At 42.5% G+C, this 19,400-nt stretch overlaps 1 long non-coding RNA gene across 2 annotated transcripts in view; it reads left to right on the forward strand.

The window, feature by feature from the left end:
- The window catches only part of LOC138738706 (uncharacterized), a 282,524-nt gene extending 267,326 nt beyond the window's left edge, over window positions 1-15,198 (forward strand). Inside the window, exon 7 of one of the 2 annotated variants that reach the window (XR_011341683.1) lies at window positions 14,525-15,198. This is a non-coding gene — a long non-coding RNA (uncharacterized lncRNA). Of the gene's footprint in view, window positions 1-3,807; window positions 4,440-14,524 lie in introns of those variants that run through there. The other variant, XR_011341685.1, reaches the window with a different exon arrangement.
- Window positions 15,199-19,400: the final 4,202 nt, after the last annotated feature.

Here is a 19,400-nt window from a genome sequence, read left to right on the forward strand (position 1 = left end):
GAAAGCCTCTACTTCTTCAGGAGTTTGCGGAGGAGCTAGTGGAGTTGTTCAAGTGAACCAGTACGGACTTGAAGGGCCGACGTGGCCTGTTTCCGTGCTGTAAACGGTCATATGGTTATATAGTCAATTTCAGCTCTGATCCCCAGCTGTGACTGTCTTTTTGTTGGCTACAAACCTCAACTCTTCCTCTACTTTGGTGTTTCATCACACACCAATGATGAGTTCGTCAACTTTATCCACTTCATTGCCAACTTCCAGCCCAACCTCAAACTCACGGGCCATCTCTAGCAACACTCTCCCTTTTTTCAATCTCTCTGTCTCCATTTCAGGAGACAAATTTTCGACAGATATCTTTTACAAACCCACCTACTTCCACAACTACCTCGACTACACCTCTTCACACCCTATCCTCCATAATGATTCCATTTCCTTCTCTCAAATCCTCTATCTCCGTCGCATCTGCACCCAGGGTCAAGTCAAGTCACCTTTATTTGTCGTTCATACCATGCATTGGACGGTAAAGATGAGATAGAGTTTCTCCAGGATCATGGAGCAGATTTACATAAATACAAGTTAAAATAGAAGTTAACATATTAAGACATATACAATAAAAGTCCATGATACACTATCCACATATGTTCTGGGAATTTATGAGCTGATAGCTTGGGGGAAAAAGAAACCATTGCCCAATCTGGAAGCAAGGGCCCGAGTACTATGGATCCTCCTATTAGATGACAGGAAGGGAGAAACGTTTACATGAGGAATGTGTGAAGTCCTTTCCAATGTTTATTGCTTTCCGTGTGCACTGTATGTTGTAAATGTCCATCATGGTAGGAAGGGAGACCCCATGATCTTTTCCGCTGACTTCACTATCTTCTGCAAGCTCATGGTCTGAGGTGGACAGTTTCCAAACCAGGCGGTGATACAATTTCTCAGGATGCTCTCAATACATTCTCTGTAGCATGTAGTGAGGTTGGAGGGTGGGAGATGAACTTTCCTCAGCCTTTGCAGGAAGTAGAGACGCTGCTGGGAGGAGGTGAAATTCTCTGCCAAGTGCACTCCAAGGAACTTGATACTCTTGACGACCTCAATGATAGAGCTGCTGTCAATGGTCAGTGGGAAGTGATGCCCCTGGGCCCTCCTGAAGCCGACAACCATCTCTTTTATTAATGTCAGATACAGGTTGTTGGCTCTGCACCAGTCCGTTAGCAACTGCACCTCATCTCTGTACGCTGACTCCTCATTCTAAATGATAAGGCCCACCACGGTCGTGTTGTCAGTGAACTCAATTATGTGGTTTGACCTGTGTTTTGCTGTACAGTCTTGAGTCAGCAGAGTGAACTGCAGTGGACTCAGCATTCAGCCCTGGGGGCCCCACATGGGTGACCATCAGTTTGATGGTCTTGGAAAGGCAGTTTCTGAACTGGACTACCTGAGGTCTCCGCGACAGGAAGTCAAGAATCCAATTGCAGAGGGAGGTGTTTAGACCCAGCTGGCTCAACTTCCCTATCAGGTATCAAGGTATGACTGCATTGAATGCCGAAATGAAGTCAATAAACAGCAATTGAACATGCATGTCCTTATTTTCCAGGTGGATGAGGGCTAGATGAAGGGCGGTGGTGATGGCATCATCCGTAGAGTGGATGGATCTGTATGCGGACTGCAGGGAGTCCAGTGAGGGGGCAGCAGGAGCTTGATGTGTCCCATGACAAGCCTCTCAAAGCACTTCATGACGATGGACGTGGTGCGAAAGAGCAGTAGTAACTGAGGCAGGATACATGCAGCTTCTTCAGCACAGGGACAATGGTGGCAGCTTTGAAGCTCGTTAGGACCACGGCGTTTCTCAGGGAGGTGCTAAAGATGTTAGTGAGAACATTTTCCAGCTGAGACATATATCCCTTGAGCACTCTGCCAAGAATGTTATCCAGTCCAGCAGCTTTCCGTGGGTTGACTTTGCCTAATACTGTCCTCACATTGACCACTGTAAGATATAGCACCTGATTATTTGAAGGAGAGGTGGTCTTCTTCACTGCCACATCAGTGCATCTGGGAGGGAGGCATGACCAGCACAGGCAGATGGTGTAGTCTTGTGGTTGGTGATGTCTTGGATGCCCTTCCACATGCATCACGTGTCCTTGCTGTCCAGGAAGTGACTGTGAATGCGCTGGGCATGCGCACGCTTTACTTCCCTGATGGCCTTAGAAAGCTTGGCTCTTGCACTAGCTAGGGCTACTCTGTTGCCTGTTCTGAAGGCAGAGTCTCAGTTCCACAGCACCACACGCATCTCTGCAGTCATCCATGGCTTCTGATTAGAGTGAGTAATGGTGGTCTTGGGCAGTGACATCGTCAGTACACTTACTGATCACTGATGCTGTATACTGATCCAGATTGATGCAGTCTTCCAGGCCAGATCATCCGAGATTTCCTCCTTCTTCAAACAACGTAGCTTCCCCTCTACCACTATTAACTCGGCCATTACCACATATCCTCCATTATCCACACATCTGCCCTGGACCCCTCCATCCCCACGCACACAAGAACAGGATTCTCCTTGTCCTCACCTACTGCCCCATCTGCCTCCGCATCCAACACATCCTCCCCCGCCATTTCCGCATCTACTATGTGATCCTACCACAAGAAACATTTGCCTCTCTTCCCATCTCCACCTTCTGCAGGGACCACTCACTCCACGATTCTCTTGACCACTGGATGGCATTAACATCAATTTCTCGGGTTTCCATTAATACCCCCCCACCCCATCACCTTTCGCCCAGCTCTCCTCTCTTTCTCTCCCCCTGCCATCTTTCAGGCTTTATTCAGATGCCTTCCTGTTTTTTCACTTTTACCTCAAAGGAGGCCTCAAACCCGAAACATTGGTAATATATCTTTACCTTCAATGGATGCTGTGAGACCAACTGAGTTCCTCCAGCATTTCTGTGTGTTTTTATCATTTCAGCTCAGGACTGTGGTGTTGCCAGATATTAGCCAGTCCTCCATTTTTAATTAAGTTAGCCAAGTAAGATTTGCTCAATACAGCAAGATCTTACCACATAATCTCCAAATTGTGTGGACCTGTCACTGATTACAATCTGCAAATTAAATGTGACTCACAGGCAATCATAAGGTTGATTTTTGAAACTTAGATAGTGACAATGTCAACATCAGGAGTGAAAACAAAATATTTTTTACACTTTGGCTGCTTCAAATCAATGTCAAATGTTTCCAAAGCAGGTACAGAATATGGGTCATAAAGTAAACAGGACATCTAGATTCCAAACAGCCCCAAATGTTCCTTAAAATTTCCAAAGGCAAAAATCTTTAAAACTTCTATTTGGTAGCAAACGGAATTAATTCTGGGTAATTTTGTGACATTACCTAGTATCCAGTCTGCCAAATCATATTTCATGTCAGACACTTACAGTCAACAGAAAGAGATGGGGTAGAGGAAGCAGGATGTGGCAGTAGAGGAAGATCCACTCCAACTGCACAGAAGTGTGTGAAGTATGGAGGATGTCTCATAGCCTGCAAATCCTCTCGGTAAAATACCCCAAAATAAGTGCACGTTTCAGCTCCGAAACCAATTTGTTTGCATTAGTCAACTAAACAAGTGGCACCTTTATTGAATCAAACTGGCCTCTGGGATCAGGTGATGATGTAGGTGTGAAATGCCCCTCCTGGCATTCTCAAAGATTCTGCCCAATCCTCAAGGTCACAGCATTATTCATACATTTAAAATACTTTCTTCGTGATTGACGATTCAGATTTATTTTGTGGTGAGTTGGTATGTACCTTCTGCTATTTTCACAGGGTTCCCATACATTTCAGTGAATGGATTCAAGATCCTCAGTGGCATCATGAATGCTGCTTCTCCACTGTGACTGATTATTGGACAAGGATTCCCAAGAATCAGTAGGATTCTTGTTGCATGTTTCAAGGAGGCTTCAGCTGCATCTTCCATCTTTCCCTCTTGCAATCTGTACACTTCTACCCATGACAGAACTCAGAATAGACTGTTTTGAAAGCCTGGTGCCAGGCACCCCAATGATGTGTCCTACCCAACAAAGAAAGGTGTTTAATTGGGGCCACAGTGCTGGGAATAATGATGTTTGTTAATCCTTTCAGTGAGTCTGGAGGTTTTTGTGGAGTCAGCATTAGTGCTAGCCTTGAGATGAGTCCATCTCCAATTCATATAAAAGGACATCGATCATTCTTGCATGAGTTTTGTTGGCCTGGTCTGATGTCTTGATATTCAAACATTCTTTTCCTCAACTGACCAAAATATGTGGTATTGCATTGAATAATTCAGTACTGGCTAGCAATGTTGGAACTAAGTGAAGGGAGTCTGAGTAGTAAGTGGATCCTTTTATTCACAGAACTATTCTTGCTGTTGTTTATGCTTTACTGGAGACCTAACATGTGGAATAAATTCTGCCCAAGCTGAAAATGAAGTAAACATCAGAAGGTCACAAACCTTGGTTGTAGTGCAGCCTGTAGTGTTATAAAAAACGATGGTACCACAGCCCAGCACCTTAAATATTTAAACCCCAGATAATCTGCTTCTGAGCGACATTCAAATGAGGGGTCAAAATGCCTGCTGCTGATGAGCAGGTGTTAGAAAATCACAGCTGAGTGGACAACCCTCCCACTAGTGTGGTGCTCATATTACTATTAAAGATTCATGTCAGAATTAGAAATCTCCCTGCTCTTGACTGACAACCCAGGATGAAATTTCCACAATATTTGCCAAACAGAAAATCAAATGACATAAATTCTACCCAAGCTGAATTTGATGAGAGTTTCAGATACATTGATTAATGAGCTGGCACACCACACTGAGCAGAGAAAAAAGTATCCCAATTTATGCACCATGTTCTATGCTCAATAACACTGTTCTAACATAAAGTGCAGGTGAAATTCACCTTCAGAAAATCCCCTATCAAACACTGTAAACTTGCATTGTGGAAATGATTTCTCTCAAAGATATTGAATATATCTAGAATGGAGGAGTTAAAAAGCACCATTTTCAGTAGAGAGTTAACTATATAATATTGAAATTAGTTTTTGAAAGACTTTTCCTTATTTTAGTCCATAATTAAATTTTAAACTGCACGTATTAATTTTTTCATCCAAAGTAAATAGCTACTTTCAGGTACATGAAGAAAAGCAAAATCCATAAAATGCACTTGAATGGTTCCAACAATACAATCAATTTATTTATTTTAACATTATCAATATAAATAGTACTTAAAATAATTTATCTTCCTAATATAGTGGCTTACATTGCCGAGTAATCCTGAGTACTTGTTTACAACATAAAGTTTGTATTTAAATGCTGACATATGTTGGCGTTTATTGTTAATCAAACAAATTATTGACAAACTGCATATTATTTACATATTTATTGATTTAATGGAGTGGGAAATCATTCTGCCCATCAAAGGAAAGCAATCCCATCTGTCCCATTCACCCTGCAACCTATTCCCTCTTATCTGCTCGTCATCTCCCATTTGATCCCATTTCCACCTACATGCTGTAAGGAATAACTGACCACAGTCAATATGAACATGTCTTTGCCAACTGGGAGGAAAATGGATAATTCAGTGACCATCCATACAAGTTTATTGTCATCTGATTGATTGATCCACAAAATAGTTTTGGGATCAGAAAGGTCAGGAGCTTCCTGGTCAATTCCAACACCAAAAGTCGAAACCATCATTCTGCTGTCGTGGCTCTGAATAGTTTGATGTCAACATCTCCACAGTAACTGAGACATGTCTGGCAAGAGATGAAACGTTTAAATATCAAGGTATTGGACACAACTTATTATGGAGGGGACAACAGAGAAGTGCTGTGGTGACAGAGTGTACTTCACCATCAAGAATGAGCTCGTCCAGTGTCTCAGCAACTCCCTGGCAAAATGAGAGAATACCTCATGATTTTACAGCTCACACTAGCTTGGCACCAAAAAACTAGGGTCATACATGCCAACCCTGTCAACAGGTGGATTAAAAACTTGAATACATTGACAACTACTCGGGACTGCCTCATCGACCCATAATGAGCTCGTCAACTTTACTCACTCTGCTGCTAACTTTCACCCCAGCTTCAAATTCACTTAGTCCATCTCTCCCCTTTCTTAGTCTCTGTTTCTCCATCGCGGGAGACAAACTTTCTACAGACACTTTTTTACAAACCTACCTATTTCCACAACTAGTAAAAGTAACAACAGGATCTCACTACCAGACACATCTTTTTTTTGTCATTATTCCCCCTCGTGATAAATGAAATCAGTCTGTTAACTTTGCTCTCTGCATGATTCTGTGAATCATGCCCTAATCTCACCATTAAGATTAGATATTTTTGTTCTATTTTTCCTGCCAAAATGGGCAATCTTACTTTTTCTTCTATATTAAACTTCATTTTCCAGATCATTGCCTGCTGATTTAACCCTTCAACACTTTTCTTCTTTTTTTCTTTACTCAACTCGCATATCTTGCTCTATCATCGATTCATTTAGCAAGCACTCATTACACCATAGTCAACCGGAAAGAGGGCCCCTTAACGCATACTCTGTTACCTGCTAATCTTCTGTCCACTCCAATATGTTACCTCCTTAATGGTTACACTAAGATTCCCAATACATGACATGATCCATTTTCATGGACTGATTAGGATGGAAATGCTCCCCAGAACATAGCGATCATTGAAACCATGTTAATGTTTTTTTTTTAAACCCTATATGTCATGCAAACAATTAAACAAGAACAAATGGGGAAAAAAGATTTTGGACTGTATGAAAATCTAGGGATGGAGGAATAGAATGGCAAATTGAATGAAAAGGGCAGATCAGTCATGATTTCATTAAATGTGGCAGGCACCTTCAAGAGATTTGGTCTATTCCTGCTCCTACCTCTTATGTTCTTATGCATGTATATTGTTTCATTATATACTCCATTAGGCAGGGCAATAAGTCACCTTACTGACGACTCATGCATATTGTGGTAATCCATTATTGGCACACCAGTTGGTTTTTTCACTTGTTCTAAAGTATCCCTTGCTATACCAACGTACAATCAGTCTTATCTATTTTGGAAGAAAATAAATTAGTTGGAACTGAAATCAAATCCATCTCATTCTTTTCTTTGAAGATCTATTATAGCCTGTGTTTGTTTATTCCCAATCAGCACAAAGCCAATAAAGAAACATATGTATAATAATACATGGTAGAAGCTTTGCTCATTTCTTATGAGCTCAGTGGGAAAAAGAGATTTCAAAAATGATTACTTAAACAAAAAAATGGCTGCCAAGAGTATCACTTGTCTTAAAAAAGTAACTGAGAATTGTTCCAAATGGGAGATTCACTGATGAATAAATAGTTAAACTGTCAAGACAGGTTACAGTCAAGGCTTGTATACTCCTCTCCAGAAGATCAAGGGTTAATCTAATGAGGCCGAACGTGATCAAAGCTTTTAATAGAGCAAGCAGAGAGAAAATATAAAGAAAAAGAAATTGTTATCTTATACAGCACCTTTCACAATGCTCCTGTGCACTTTAGTCTTGAATACATGTGACTTCTTGAAGCTGCTCACAATAACAGTATCTCTTAGACACCAGGCCAAGTCCCTCTTTTTGCCAGATTGGGGAGATAAAGTGATGAATTTATGACTGAAGCTCTCTTCTATCTACTAAATGTTAGAATTTCAGAAGGGATATTCTCTGCACCTGGAGCCTTTTATTGTTCAGATGGCAACTGGCCCTTAAACGAGGACTTATCAGTAAGCAGTATTCATGAGACTGGGTTGGTTTGTTTGCTATGAAATGGAATCAAGGCACTCATTGGAGAACAAATCATACTCCAACATACTCCTTCCGACAGACGCTGGCTTCCGTTCTGCTCTTCATAAGTTGGCGTGATCAACTAGTTGTCTCTTGGGGATACGGGGTGCACATGGCTTCTGCAGTCTGAAGAATTCACTCCTACAATGGTTATCAATGAGTTGCAGCCCCTGCTGCAATTTTCCCCACCATCACCTGTTCATCAACTCATAGGTTTCCTGTTGGACCTCAGCCTTCAGGTGCTTGCAGAGGTCAGCTGGTTATTCTTTCTTGAAGGATTGTAGAACTTCTGATGTGCAAAATCTTTTACTTTGCAATCTTCTGATAGAGAAGATGAGAATGTTTTCTCGATTTTGCTTAACACTGCTCTAGAGACTTAACATTGTTTTCATAGTGCTCTTTGTCACCTCTCTATTGGCGCGAGATTGGTGCTAGAGTTGGCAAATTGCATTAGACAGTGGTCAGTCCAGCAGAAGTATAAGGCAGAACATCAGGATGGGCCTTTGATTTAACATCTCATTCTGAAGACGTAACCTTCAACAATATGTTCAATATGCTCCTGTCTGAATCATATCTGAGACTGTTTCTAAACGTAACTACTTCAAACCAAAACGAATGTCGGGTATTTCTGGGGCAATTTCAAGATCCATGTCCTCGTACGTAGGGGAGTGAAAAGCTGAAATTCTCACTCCCAAACAGCTCAGAGTTAAGCTCAACGGAAAATTTCAGAAGGAGGACTAAGTGTCTTTAGTGAGGCAAAGAACAGGTGAGTCAATGGAGTTCAGGAACAGGTCAGCCAAGAAAGAAGAAGGCAAAGGGGTCAAAAGCCTCCTCTTGTTCCTACACTCGTGTTCCATTTTCACTGTGATTGATTTCAAGCCACGTTTATTGTTATCTGATTGCACAAGTACAACCTGATGAAACAGCGTTCTCCGGTCCTCGGTGCAAAATCACGCAGACACACAACCAGACATAACACATACAGACAAATAATACATATGCAGGACAGGTATTATATCTATAAAAATAAAAATAAATAAATATTGTTTTTACAAATAAGAGTAGATGTTTAGTGTGGTCTTTGGTCATTCAACATTCTCACTGCCCGTGGGAAGAAGCTCTTCCTCAGCCTAGTAGTGCTGGCTCTGATCCTCCTGTATCTCTTCCCTGACAGGAGCAGCTGAAAGATGCTGTGTGCAGGGTGGAAGGGGTCCTCAATGATTTTGCGTGCCCTCTTCAGATAATAATCCCAGTAGTTCATGTCAATATGGGAGAGGGAGACCCCAATGATCCTCTCTGCAGCAACTGTACCATACTGTGATGCAGCCGGCCAGCAACCTATAGAAGGTTGATATAATGGTGGCCGATAGCCTTGCCTGCTTCACTCTTCTCAGGAACTGTTGTCTCTGTTGTGCCTTCCTGACAAGTGAGGAGATGTTGAGTGACAACGATAGGTCACTAGTTAGTAAACTCCAAGGAACTTGGTGCACTCCACTCTCTCTACTACAGAGTTGTTGATGTGTAGAGGAGGCTGGGCATTCCTGGTCCTCCTGAAGTCCACGATCACCTCCTTCATCTTGACAACGTTGAGACTCAGGTTGTTACTCTTTCACCATTTCACGAGATTTTCTACCTCTTATTTGTAGTGCAACTCATTGTTGTTGCGGATGACACCAACTACTTTTGTGTCATCTGCAAACTTGATGACACTGTTGGAGCTGGATATGGTGATGCAATCATGGGTCAGTAGCATGTACAGGTGTGCCAGTACTCAGCGTGACAGTGCTCAATATTCTGCTACTGACCCGGACAGAATGTGTTCTTTCCATTAGGAAGTCCAGGATTCAATTACAGAGAGGGGTGTTGTGTCCCAGCAAGGGCAAATTCTTCACCTGCCTCTGGGGAATGATCATACTAAATGCTGAGCTGGTCAATGAACAGCAGCCTGGCATATGAGGTGTTGTTATCCAGGTGGGCCACGATGGAGTGAAATGACAAGGCTATAGCATTGTCCGTGGAACAGTTTCTTCTATGGGCGAATTGAAAGGGGTCCTCTGGAAGGTGTGCTTTGATGTATTCCATCACCAGACACCCAAAACATTTCATAATGGTGGAGGTCAGTCGCCTAGGGCAGTAGTCAATGAGGGTTGTTATTATCATTCTTTTGGGTACCACAATGACGGTGGCTGTCTTGAACTCTGTGGGAATGATGGACTGCTGCAGTGAGGTGTTGAAGATGCCCATGAAGACTCTGTCAATTGGTCTGTACAGTCCTTCAGCACCCTACCAAGTATATTGTCTGGTCCCGCCACCTTGTGTGGGTTCACCTTGGATAGGGTTCTCCTCAACTTGGCCACGGCTATGCGAGGGTCCAGTTCATCTGGGGGACATGGAGCATCCTTTGGCTTCATCCTGTTCTTCTCATCAGACCGAGCATAGAAGGTGTTCAGTCTGTCCAATCTGGGAGACATCATTGTCCTTAATTTGCAAGGTTGACTTGTGATCCGTAATAGTCTTGATCCCGTGCCACATATACCTCGTGTCGCCAGTATTGCACAGCTGTCTGTGGATCTTCTGTGCGTACCCTCACTTTGCCTTTCGGATTGCACAGGAGAGTTCAGCCCTGGCTGATCTTAGTGCCACTATAATCCCCTGTTGTAAAGGCAGCATCATGAGCTTTAAGAAGGTCCAGGACTTCTGCATCCAACCGTGGTTTCTGGTTAGCACTGGTTGTGAAACACTTGATCTCGGTGACATCCTCAATGAACTTGCTGATGTAGCCAGTCACTGAGTGTGTGTTCTCCTCTATTTTTGCATGGCAGATGTAGGTGGCTGCCTCCCTGAAACAGCTCCATTTTGTAGTCTCCAAGCAATCTTGCAGCATTGCTATGGTCTCCCCCACCCTGGCCATGTCCTGATCTCCCTGCAAACCGACCTAGTTCACTTTGCCAGTGGACTGTATGCCATGGTTAGCAGGACAGATATGTGATTTGAGTAACCAAGGTGGGGATGAGGTGCAGCCTTGAATGCACCAGGGGCGTTGGTGTACACCTGATCCAGGGTGTTTTCTCCTCTGCTATTCAAACCATAGTAAGATCATTTTCAGGTTGGAGTGATTGAAGTTGCCAGCAACGACCATAGTACCATCAGGGTGGGAAGTCTGGGCTTCGCAGATGCTCGTAAAGCTCCTTCACAGCTTCACCCTCATTAGCCGCAGGTGGAACGCAGACTGCGGCAATCAGTGTGGCCGAGAATTCCCTAGGCATGTATTTTACCAGGAGGTAAAGGAGCAGAAGGTCTTCACCACAGAGATGATGGGGCACCAGTTCTTGTTGAAATAAATGCGCAGACTCCTCCTTGAATCTTGCCAGATGTAGCAGTGTCCCTGTTTGCCCTGAAGGAGATAAGGCCATCCATCTGGATCACTGAGTCTGGAATGGTGTCCTTCAGCAGCGCACAGCAGTCCTGACGTTCTCTCTGGTTCAGAAGCAGCCTCAGGTAATCCACTTTCTTCTCCAGCGATTTTACATTTGAGAGTAAGATCGTTGGGAGCATTGGTCTGAAAGGGTTAACTCTCAGTATAACCCCGATGCCAGCTCGTCTTCCGCACTTCTGCTTTCTCCACCAGCACTTCCAATGGCCTCCCATGATCTGCTCTGCAATTTGCAGAGTCTGTGTTCCCTGCTTCAGTAGGTTTAAACCGCACAGAATTTTACCGACCCGATCCACTAATTTGAAAGTCCCATTCGTGTTTTGTATTTTGACGAAAGTTTCCTGGTCATGGATACACCGTAGCGGGCTTGGAATTTCACTACTGTGAGGAGCCGAAGTGGCCACTGCAACCCTGTGCCCTACTATCTTGAGAAAAAAAAATTCTTTGGCTCCCACAGCAAAACAGATGGTCAATTGATTTTCTTGGCATGGGATATGTTGGGAGATCAGGATGTGAGTGGGAGGGCAAGGGAAGGAGGAGATGCTATTCGATGCCTTTGTTTTCTTCAGTAAACTGGTGGAACAACTTGCATTAACAATGAAGAGAATATCACATCCATTCTATAATGGTCAACTTATCCACTCCACTAATGACAAAAATATAACCCCTTATATCTTTGAGATAAGAAGTGCTGTGTTCTGAGGGAGTAACAGCATTAAATACAGCTGTGTGATACTTGGATAACAATGGAAGTACAGTCCTTTCTTGATTACCTTTTGCCGAACAAGAAAAATTAGAAGTCTTTAGAATCCTCCTGTCTCTGATCCAATTCTGTGACTGAGGACCTGACCAGAACCTTGTGATTGTTTACTATTTCATTTTCATGGTAAATAAACAGGTAGCCCAATATCCATCGAATATCCAAGACTCCACTAGCTACATACAGGCTCATAACTATTCAGTCAACCAGTTTACAATGGGCATTTTTACACAGAAACTGGAATTATTCCAAAATAAATTAGCATACTTACCTCCGGTGTGTCTTGATGTGGTCGTTTACACAGGGGCACTTTGACGCAGTCATCCTGTGTTGTGGAGTTTGTCGGTGGGGGGGGGGGGCAGGGGGGTGGGCGTCGTATACATTAGGCCTGTTTCTTACAGAGTGGACGTAGTCAATTTACACCAGAGCCGCTCCGTAAAAATGTGTAGGGGTATGAATGGAAAAATTACAGGATGGAATTTGCATTAAAAATTCCGTCCCAACATTTTTACACTTCCACTGGGGCAGAAATTTTCCAAAAATTTTCTGCTGCTTAATGGCTATGTAAAAATGCCTCATGGTAAATAGCCTGTGGGGCAAGCAACCTGAACAGTGAGAATGCCAGCTACAGCCCTGGAACTTAGAAATCATTCAATCTTTTCAAATGTAAATAGAAGATCTTTAATTTTCATTCGTACCTTATACAGTACTCCCCCCTCTCGAATCCTCACTAACAACAACTTACAAGTTGCCAGAATTTCCACATTAGTGGGTGAGAATGGCAAACAGAAAGCTAGCAATCAGTAGAGAGGCTGATCAGTTTTCTTTCATCATATATTTTAATTCTTGGCATAATCAAAAAGCCAGGAAGCCATTCCTAGATAAAAGTCTAATTTATCACAGAAAAATGGCTGATAGTACAATCTGACATGAGAAAACATGGAGTTGTATCTAAAGCACAACAAGAGATGGGAGAGCCTTTACTATTACCATTCCAGCACATTCACTTTGTTAGGTTAGAAGTGCTGCTTTCTACAAACACTCCACCATGTGTTTTGCATCTGAACAAAGATTAAACTTATGCACATTTGTATTCAAAATAACAGATGAAGAGCTGAGGAGAGCCAGAAGGTGATAGAACATGGTTTTTTGCGTCTTGACTTTAATATAATACATTTATTGCCTCTATTTGCATTAGCTTCCATTGAAGGACCTCTTTAATAGATTCAGATTTCAAGCCTCTGTTTCAGTTAATTCAGTGAATTAACTTCTCTGTGCAACTCCCTAAATGCACATTAACGTGAGGAATTTACTGAATGTCATATGTGTGTTACATTTCAAAAGCTAAAAGGAAATTCTCACTGGGTTGATCGAGATAATCAGGTTAAATTTTCAATGCTGGGAAGCTGGCCGCATCTTCTTCCATTTAACTTTTCCGGAAATTTTCCGACGCAACCCTGGATTAAGTGCTTTTGTTTAACATCTGTCAACAGCAAGACATAAATTGCCCTTGGAAATATAACAAATGAATGAAGCTGCCTCAAAAGTGACATCAATCTATCATCTGTGAGCACTGTGAATGATATATTTAGAACAAAGGACACATTTTCAACTATTAAACCAGTGCTATTACAAAGTGTACAAGGGTACAGCAATTAAACATTAAAGTTAAAAACTGCACATGTAATACATTATAACTAATGGACTCTTAGCTTTTAGACTTGGGAGTATAGAATACGTATACACTCTTAAGTATTTTTGCCTAGACAGATTATTAAAGGATTGTGAATTTCATTCATAAACACATAAATTAGTTAGTGCCCATTATTTACCAGCAAGCAGATCCCTTGATCTCAGCTGCCATTCTAAAGGGGCACTAAGCAGAACCCAAATACAGTCTTGGAATCCTAATCTCAAACATGGATCTGACCCAAAGTGTCACCTAGCCATTCCTCTCGATTGATTCTACCCAATCCGGCTCCTCTTTTCTTTTCACAGACTTGGAATTATTCCACATTGATCTCAGGCACCTTCGACCAGTTATTATAGATCTTTAATGATCACTAAAGTTTGCAGTGAATAAACAGTGAACAAAGTATCAGCTTAGAGGACAAAATTAGAAAAACAAACAAAATAATAAATACCTGGGGATTTTAAAAAAACAAGTCAGATACCCAAAATGCCTGTAATGATTAGATTCAGTCCACAACCCAACAATAATGCCCGAGATGCTCTTGATCTTTACCCACAGCCTATATTGTGATTACTTTTCTCAAACAACATGTTCATTGGGTTATAACAGGTAGCACCAGATTTTGGATGTGTTGAACTTGCAACTCTCTTCCATCTCTAAAAGCTGTGAGTTGAACTATCCTTCCCACTACTGGACTGTACAAATGAACATGATATCTGCACATTTTCTATGCAGTTAGCAAGTGCTCAATACACTTCTGAGCTGATGTTCAAAAGTAATATTTCTCTCTTGTATTCCCCAGCTGCAGCAGGCAAGACTTGAGAAGTATCTTTTCTTCAGTAGAACATGAATTATTCACACACCCTGTGATGTCCATGATTTGAAATTCAATCTCCATTTTCTTTCCTTTTCTGCCAAAAGAGTGTTCCTCTTAAGTGTGCCAACTTCTAACATCTCTCTCCAACCTTGCTTCAAAATTGGTTGGTGCAGAATTGAAAGAACGACTGGTGCGGCACAATAAAACATCGCTTCCTGACCTACAGGATCGCCCAGTAAAAAATGGCAGATCATTCACTTTAGAAAGAGGGGAGCATTTTTTTTAAATGGTGAGAGAATTAAATGTATTTTTTTCAGAGGGACCTGGATGTCCTCTTGCATGGATGTTAATTTTAAGATGTAGGTGCAGCAGGCAACTAGCAATACAGAATGCTGACCTTGCAAGAGGATTTGAGTACAAAAGTAAGACATCTTTACTGAACTTGCATAAGCCCGTTACAATCGCACCTGGAATGTTGAGGTTTTGGAACAGGTCCGGTCTTCCTACCTAAGGAGAAATAAAATGGCAACAGTGGAAGTAAGGAGAAAGTTCTTCAGATTGACTCCTGAAATGGGAGAAAACTGTATATCCTAGGGAAAGCGAGGAAGTGACTGAATATATACTCTCTGCAGTTTAAAAAAATGTGGTCTAATTGAACCAGATAATTGTTTTTCAGAGAATGGTAAACTAGATGTTTGGATAATGGTTCGTCTAGCCAAGAACCCCAAGGCATCAGTTTGAAAATAAAGGTTTGGTTATTCAGAACTAATTTGTGATGTGATTTCTTAGCCAAGAGGATAATGAAGGTTTGAAATCCACTCTCCAAGAAGGCTGTGGAGGCCCAGGTGCTGAATATATTAAGGCAGAGATCAATATGTTGCTTTTGGATAATAAGAGAATTAGGAACGTGATGTTTGTGCTATAAAATTACACCAAGGTTAAATATCACCTTTTTGAAGGAAGAACAGTTGCAAGGTGCCAAATGGCCCTCCCCTACATCTATCTCTGATGTTTTTTAATCCATATAAAATGAACTTATCCAGTTTGCAGCTAGATGATTAAATGTTTGTTCCATCTTCTGCTGCTTTTTGGCATTTTTGCCTTTAACCATGGAGTTATGCCACAGTCTGCATGAAAACAACACTCCTCTTAAAGGAGCAAAAAACACAAAAAGCTGGAGAGGCTCAGCAGGTCAAACAGTGTCCTTTATGTAGCAAAGGTAAATATACAGAACCGACATTTCGGGTTTGATCCCGTCATCAAAGTATGAGAAAATGCTGCTGAGCATCAGAAAAAAAGAATGGGAGAGGGAAAGGGGGGTGGAGAAAGAAGGGAGGGGACAGCAGCAATGGAAGGGGGGGAGGATTGGGTGGATGGAAGAGCTGGAAAGACAGGAAAAGAGGGCCACCCTGACCACCCACAAATTGGAGGAACAACACCTTATTTTCCATCTGGGAACCTTCCAGCCAGATGGTGTGAACATTGACTTCACTGGTTTCCACTAAACCTGCTCGCCTTTTCTTTCCCCTCCCCCTTTCCTGTCTTTCCAGTTCCTCCACCACCCAGCCATCCCTCGTCCCCCTCATTGCTGCTGTCCCCTCCCTTCTTTCTCTACCTATCATCTCCAACCTTCACCACCCAAACCCCCTTCCCCCCCCCCCCCCCCCCCCACTATTTTGTTCTGAAGCTTGCCGGCATTCTTTCATACTTTGATGACGGGCTCAAGCCCGAATCGTCAGTTCTGTATCTTTACCTTTGTTACATAAAGGACACCGTTGCCCTTCTGAGCCTCTCCAGCACATTGTGTGTGTGTGTTTTTACTTCCACAATGGTGTCTACAGAATTTTGTGATTTACTGCTCTTCAAGGAGCAACACTAATATTATTTTTTTTGCTTTTTCAGTCACCTGGAAAACTGAAAAAATGCAATAAAAATGTAGTAAACCCAAGATTCTGCTGAATTCTGGTAATTACTACTTACTGTAAAAGTTGAACTCAGGAGTTTGAGCAAGGGTGCTTATCTGATTACAATGAAGGTACGGAACTTCATACACATGGCTCTTTCATCATATAGATACTTGTGATGGCATCATTTATAATTTATTTACAAATACACATTAGACTTGATGGGTTGCTAAGTGTGCAACTTAAGCACCATGCCACCACATCCTCTTCTGAGCATGTTTGCAGGTTTGAAGTGGTAACGCCATTCCTAAAAGGAGTACTGATGCTGAAAGGGAGAAAATTAGTTCTGATGCACCATCAATTACTTCAAAAGTCTATAAGCTATATAGAAACTGATAGGCATTTATTAACAACAGAATGGAGGCACATCCATGCTGGTCAACTGTCCTGGACTGAGGAGGTGGGCTGTGGCACAGTCACCTTTATTCAGGGGTCTGTGGGAGGAGCCTCTGGCACAGTCAGCAAGGGGTGTGTCCAGACAAACTATAACAAGTACTAACACAGCCAAAACATACATACAGTGGTTTACCACAAGTTCCAATTTAATCTATAAAAGATTGCGAATACAGGCATTTTCCACATTTCTAAAGCAGCAGGATGCAGAAAGAGTGAGGGAAAGTGCGGGATTGGGAGGAGGTGAAGTGCAACAGCTCAGCTGTGAGTTCCTGATGAATCAATGAACATGCTGCTGACTTAAGTCCAACCACAAATAATAAGTTTGATGGCCTCTAAGTTAGTGATTTTTGTCTGGATGAAGACAGTGTTATCTCTACCTGCTCTGAGAACTGTCACTGGGAGTTTATGAAGATCACTGACCTCACAAGGTTACCCAATGCAAATTTAAGTATTGGTGTCAATGTTCTTCCAATCCTTACCCACTCTCTGCTCCATCATCCACTTTGTCCCTCAGTAATTGGGTGTCAGAGTAACTCATTAATGCAAAAGACAATCTCTGAAAACAATCAAATTAACAATTACTCTGTCAACTCACTTAACCTACTACAAGAACATCTGATAGGGCTCAAGGGCACATCAGTTAAAGAGGCAGGTTGCTTCTATCCTTGTTATTACGTGCATAGGTCAAATCTTTCATGTGCCAAGAACATTCAAACTCCTGTATAAAAGCTGAATCCCAAAAGTCACCTTAAAAATACCACACCTCCTCCCTCACAACCATTCGGGGCCCCAAACAGTCCTTTCAAGTGAATCAATGCTTGTGCATCTACAAGAGTTATCTACTGCATCCGTGCTCCTTTTGTGGCCTTCTCTACATCGGAGAGTCTGTATGCAGACTGGGAGATTGTTTCGCTGAGCACCTTCATTCTGTGACAGGGATCTCCCAGTGGCCAACCACTTCAGTTCCGTGCTCCACTCCCACGCTCACATATCTGTCCATGGCCTCAGATTATATCCCACCAAGATCACCCATAAACTGGAGGAACTACACTTGATTTTCCGTCTGGGCACTCTCCAATCGGATGGCATTTACATCGACTGCTCCGGTTTCTGCTAGCCTACTCTCCATTCTCCTTCCCTTTCCCTTTGTCTTCTTTCCTCCAACTCTCCAGCCTCCTCCCTCTCCATTTGCAGACCCATCCCTCCTCCCACCGCTTGCTGGTGTGCCCTCCCACCCTCATTACCTCCTGCCTTTGGGATCGTGCTGCTCCCCTTGCCACTATTTTGTTCAGGCACCCGCTGACATTGTTTCATATGCTGATGAAGGGCTCAAGCCCGTAACATTGGGGATGTATCTTTACTGTTGCTATATTGCTTGACCAGTTGTGTTTCTCCAGCATTGTGTTTTAACTTCAACCACAGTGTCTGCAGACTGTCGTGTTTTACTTTTTACCTTAAAAATGCAACCAGGAAGGAACAAATAATCAAGATTTGTTGGTGAAATTAGTTGTGGGAGGACTGGATGCCACCAGTTCACCTGAGGCACTTCAAACAAGAAGCTCAATATGGCTCATCACCAGGCCTTGCACCAACCAGTGTGTCCTGTGGTGGGTGCGTGATGGGGAAAAGGTGTGGTGATGGGAGAAGGGAAGGGAGTAGGTGAACCCAGACAGGGTGAGCCCATAGGTTTGACACTGATTAATTTTTAGGACGAATTGCTCAAAGTACTATTGAGTGAGTTTTAACTAACCATTTCTTAAAATTCTAATCCATCCATCCAAACTCATTTGTTGCTAGTTCAGTCAGTCATTTTGGCAGAAATGAAAACAGTACAGGTATTGAAAACAAATTGACAAAGGGGCGCAGAAGGTATTGCAGAATCCAGGTTTTGGTATAAATGTAAACATTTGGCAGTTTGCATATTGCAGTCATCAAGAGTCTACCATTTCACGAACGGGCGGCACGGTTGGCTTAGTGGTTAGCGCAATGCCTTTACAGCACAATGCCTTTACGGCGCCAGCGATCAGGACCATGATTTGAATGCCATGCTGTCTGTAAGAAGTTTGTGCATTCTCCCTGTGTCTCCGTGGGTTTTCCCCAGGGACTCCGGTTTCCTCCAACCGTTCAAAAATGTACTGGGGGTGTATGTTAATTGGGTGAAAGTTGGCCAGCACGGACTCGTGCACTGAAATGGCCTGTTGTCCTGCTGTATGCCTAAATTTTAAAAAATTTTAATCATTTCATTGAATTGATTCCACGCTACCTTTTCGCTGGCTGTTGTTATCACAATCTCCAATAAGCATCGTGTCAACATTTTATGTGCTGAACTTGCCAAATTCTGTGTTTCCTTTGTGAAAAGGCCTCTTTGTGGGACTTTATGGGCAAGCAAATGGTGTGTATTTATGTTTGTGACAATAAAGGAATATTGAATTCGTGCATCGCGCTAAAAACAAATCAACAGGCAACCAAGCCTTTAAATTAAGCAAGTAGGTTTCCAACAT

The sequence above is a fragment of the Narcine bancroftii genome, chromosome 7 (assembly GCF_036971445.1).
Source record: "Narcine bancroftii isolate sNarBan1 chromosome 7, sNarBan1.hap1, whole genome shotgun sequence".
Classification (NCBI taxonomy): Eukaryota; Metazoa; Chordata; class Chondrichthyes; order Torpediniformes; family Narcinidae; genus Narcine; species Narcine bancroftii.